The sequence below is a fragment of the Octopus bimaculoides genome, chromosome 3 (genome assembly GCF_046866305.1).
Source record: "Octopus bimaculoides isolate indiv1 chromosome 3, ASM4686630v1, whole genome shotgun sequence".
Lineage (NCBI taxonomy): Eukaryota > Metazoa > Mollusca > Cephalopoda > Octopoda > Octopodidae > Octopus > Octopus bimaculoides.
Genome location: NC_142930.1, coordinates 68332581 through 68337580, shown reverse-complemented (window position 1 = coordinate 68337580; position 5000 = coordinate 68332581). Strand labels below are relative to the sequence as shown.

The 5000-nt window shown below is 35.1% G+C and overlaps 1 protein-coding gene across 3 annotated transcripts in view; it reads left to right on the top strand.

The window, feature by feature from the left end:
* Positions 1-5000, top strand: part of LOC106868642 (uncharacterized) — a 74508-nt gene that overhangs the window by 47060 nt on the left and 22448 nt on the right. The window contains exon 2 of one of the 3 annotated variants that reach the window (XM_089349170.1): positions 491-1008. The exons of 1 other annotated variant lie outside the window; for it this stretch is intronic. The gene's annotated coding sequence lies outside the window, so the exon portion shown is untranslated. The remainder of the gene's footprint in view (positions 1-490; positions 1009-5000) is intronic. One more of the 3 variants, XM_089349171.1, reaches the window with a different exon arrangement.

Sequence of the window (5000 nt, the reverse complement as noted above, 5' to 3'; positions counted from 1 at the left end):
CTGGTGACAGCAGTGAAGCGAACGAGGTGGGGGAGGGAGTACTCCGCACCGGGTGACACTTTTATGGACTCAGCACTTTTGAGTCTGTTGTATAAGCCCCAGGTGGCACACGTTCCTGCTATTCCACTGGTTGGGGAGCGACATAATGTCGATCAGTCGAGTGACCTCTCTTTGGATGCTGCCTAAGATGCTTGTATGTGTAGCATCAATACCGTCCTAGATGTGGATATCAGTATTGACTACTTCCTAACCTAACAGTCTTGCTCATGAAAACTATTTTTTCACCGACCGTTGTTCGTGAAAAACATATACTAACTTTAATATAGTAACTTAATTTTAATGATAAATTACATAAATTGCAATTTGCAAATTGCTCTTGTTTTATTATTTTAAAGGTTATTTTCTTTGATATTACACTTTTAAAAGTATTATCTTCCTAACCACACAACTAACACTACATTATATACAGTTTTTTTATTTTATTTTTCAGAATCAGTCCTACATAACAACTTCTCCATAGCAAGCATTTCTCTCATTCCAAGAAATCCATAAATCCTCGATCTTTGTATTTAATTGCTCCAGTAATAACGTTTAAAACTATATTTAAAAAAATCATATGAAAATATTTCCCTTACATTTAACAATTTACAACATACACCTCTTTAAAACAATGTTTTTACCAACCTTAAAAGAATTTCTTAATGGACTCGTCAGAGTTAAAATATCAGCTGCTCATTAGAGTTCTATGCTTGGTGTAATTACATTAGAAATATTAGGACTATTGAAGAATATCTACGAATTTTAGTTATTTTGACATGATATTTTTTTACTTATTTCTGGAGGGGTAAAATGTGGCCCAAGAATATCCTGAATTGAAAGAATTTATATGGCTGATGGAGTTGTTCTTGTTTAACTACGAGCCAGCCCTGATTGACTAGACGTGTGATTAAAGGCATTCTTATGATCCAGTGATAAGATTTGTTAGAGAGACGACCTTACAACGCAAAGGTAAGGCTAAATTAGATTACAAGAGTCGAAATAAAAATGTAACTCTTTATTTCAAAAGTAGACCTAATTTGTTTTGAATTAAGTTTAGAATTGCCATGTTAAAAGAATTTAAATATCGATAAGATTACAAACACGAAAGAGGGATACACACTAGAAGAGTTAACAGCGGTTAAAAGTTTGGATTAACAAATAAAAAGCAAATGTCACAACTAGAATTGTAGATGCTTTTGTTGTTTGTTTTCCATTCATATATTCATATTATTATTTTTATACTTAAGGTGGCGAGATGGCTGAACCGTGAGCACGCCAGGCAAAATAAAAAATAAAAAATGCTTAGCAGCATTTCGTCTGCCTTCATTTCTGAGTTCAAATTCCACCGACCTGACTTTGCCTTTCATCCTTCTGGGGACGATAACATAAGTACCTGTCAAGTAGTAGGGTCAATGAAATCGACTTTCCCCTCCCCTTAAAAAACTGCTGGCACTGTGCCAAAATTCGAAACCATTATAATACTTATATTTACTCTAACTTCTCGTAACCAGAAAAGGTGCACTTCAGTACAATTGCAAAATGATATATTTGAGTATGTATTTTAGTCATATCACAACTTCACTTGAAATATATGCATTGTTTATTTGACACTTGAATTCGACTAACTCTATTTAAGCACTTTTGCTCACAATAGAGCAAACTTATCAGCAAAAGATCACTGACAATTTTTTGCATAAGTGATTGAGTTTCTACTTCGTTGCGGGAGAATGAGGTCAAGCCTACTTTTCTGTTATTGTTCTTATCTAATTTTTACCTAACCAGAGACATAGATTAAAGCTAAATTCATCTGCTCTTATTGTTTCATTGTTTTATGCAGTATTTCAAGTGTGAAAAGGGATTATTATACAAAGGTTCTATATTCCAGAGAAGAAAAATAAGATTTGAAACGTTTGTTCTTTGCCAAAATAAAATGAGACGTATTTCCCGATTCATCAATATTCATTTATATATTCTGGAATTAGCGAGATTTTTATTATAGTTATGTTTAAATTGGTTAAATGAATCTCTATCGGTTTCGATATGGAGTATTCAGCTGAATTAGTTCTCAGTGGCTGATTATGCTACTTAGCGTAATCGTCAAACGGAATCAACGTGACACAGTTTCTGACAATTGGACTTTCAGTTACATGGACAATCCACCCGACAGGTTTCAGAACAGTTCCTTCTCAAAAGGGTTGGGTCAACTTGGCTATTAGTAAAAAACGCTCAACGAACTTCTTACCCACTCGGCCACATTCATGCGCGTGCACATACTTAGGTGTGTGTGTATGTGTGTGTGTATGTGTGTGTGTGTGTGTGTGTGTGTGTGTGTGTGTGTGTGTGTGGTTGGTGTGTGTATATATAGATATATATATATTCATAGTATTTTATGCTTCGTGTATATTTTGTGTGTAAGCGCTTATCTTTTTCAGCTTTTCAAACACATGTGTTCTGGGCTAATGGATAAAGAGGAAATTGTTGTTTTTTGTAATGGTGCTATTTCCAGTTTAGTTTCGGATTGAGAATTTTTACAACGTACACTTCATTTGTTTTTCATAGTTGATTAATTTCATCTCTTATTTTGTAAAAGGTGAATTTTTTTAAATTGTTGACTATTTTAAACGTTGACTAATTCCGATTTAGTTTCGGAATTAGAATTCTTATAAAGCATTCTTCTTTTGCATTTTGTAGTTGATCATTTTCATCTTTTATTTTGTAAAAGGAGAATATTTTAAATTTTCCATTTGCACAAATGTTTAGATGTTTACTAAATGGAAAGTTTCTAACGGTTGGATCTTTAATTTGTTGTTTATGCACGTTTATACGACTGGTTAGTTTTTGCCCCTGTTTCTCCAATTCAATTCTCATATCGAAGGCATGAGATGCAGTAGATGAGATTTTTTGTTTGCAATTAATGCTTGCATTCACTTTCAATTCCCTCCCTTTGCTGAAGCTTTTGATTGTTCCTTCCTCAGTTATTTCACATGTCCCACAACGAAAGACTCCACAGTTTGTTACTTGTATCATTTCTTTCTCCGAAGTAAATATGGCCTTTGTTATATGTCGATTCGTTACACTACAAATAAATTATTTTTTAACAAGAATAGTATTGACAGTGATTTCGAGGTTTCGGCTGCCTAAGTCTTCATTGCACTGTTGGTTAGCTGGTTAAAACATCATAGTCAGTGACAATACTATTACTGTTAAAGAATAATATATATATATATATATATATATATATATATATATATATATATATATATATATATATACACATATACATATATATATATATATATATATATATATATATATATATATATATATATATACACAGATAGATGTATATATACATATATAAATACACATATATATATACACGTATATATATATATATATATATATATATATATATATATATATATATATATACATGTGTATATATATATATATATATATACATATATATACACACACAAATATATATATACACATATATATATATATACACACACATATACACATACACACACACAAACACACACAAACACACACACACACACACACACACATATACATATATATATATATACATATATATCTATACATGTATATATATATATATATATATATATATATATATATATAAATACACACATATATATATACATATATATATACATATACATATTTATTTATTTATGGGTTTCAGCCAAGTGGCTGCGGTCATGCTGGAGCACCACCGTGATTTTCCGTCTTTATGCTGTGCTCTCTTCACGTTCCTTGCATGGCTCTTCTCCCCCACCTGATATGGTCCAATCAAGAGTTTTGATGGCACATCTGGTGTATAAGAGAATTTGACATCGCTGCCCTAAACTGTGTCTCATTTCGAGCCATTGGTTCGTCTGGTATCGTGGAGAGGAAAGCGTCGAGTTTTGTCTTGAAGACCTCCGCATCCATGTCTTGCAGGTCTCTCAAATGTTTTGGCAGGGCATTGAAGAGCTGAGGTCCTCTGAAACCGAGGCTGCTGCAGTATCTCGTTCTTATGTCAGCTGCAGTGGACGGCACCTTTGGCACCATGCAGTGGCGACCCGTGCGGGCATTCCTGTAGTACTTGATACCAAAGTTTGGCACCAGTCCTTCCAGTATTTTCCATATGTATATTATTACATATCTCTCCCACCTGCGCTCCAGGGAGTAGAGACCTTGTGCCTTCAGTCGCTCCCTGTAGTTCATCTGCTGGACTGTGGCGATCTTTTTTGTATAGTGCCGCTGAATTGCCTCGAGTTCTGCTGTCCGCTTAACACTGTGTGGTGACCACAACTGAGAGCAATAGTCTAGGCGGCTCAGAACAAATGTCTTCCATAGAGTCAACATGACTTTTTGATCCCTTGTACGGAATGTCCTCAGTATCCACCCTACCAGTTGTCTGCACTTTGCTGTCAGCTTGACAATGTGCATGTGAAATGATGCATTACTACACATGTTGATGCCCAGATCTCTTACTGTTTGTGGTTCTGGGATTGCAGTACCTCCAGGTCCTGTGTATGCCAGTTGGGAGGCACTTGTGGTCTTGTAGCGCAGTACTTGAAATTTTTTTGCATTGAACTGCATATTATTTTGCTCTGCCCACTCATATATTGCATTTAGGTCATTCTGCAGGCTTACAATATCATCATCTTTGTGTCATCAGCATAGCTAGTGACAGTGGCTCTCCGAGTGACCGTGGGCATGTCCAGTAGTGGCCCCAGAACAGTTCCTTGTGGAACACCGCTGAATATTTGTGTTTCCCTAGATAGTTCTCCATTGGCTGCAACTGTCTGACTTCTACCATTCAGGAAGTCATGCAGCCACTCTCCTAAATTACCAGCTATGCCAAGGTTTCGCAGCTTGTGACATATCAAGCCATGATCAACTTTGTCAAAGGCTTTTGCAAAGTCGAGATATATCACATCAACATT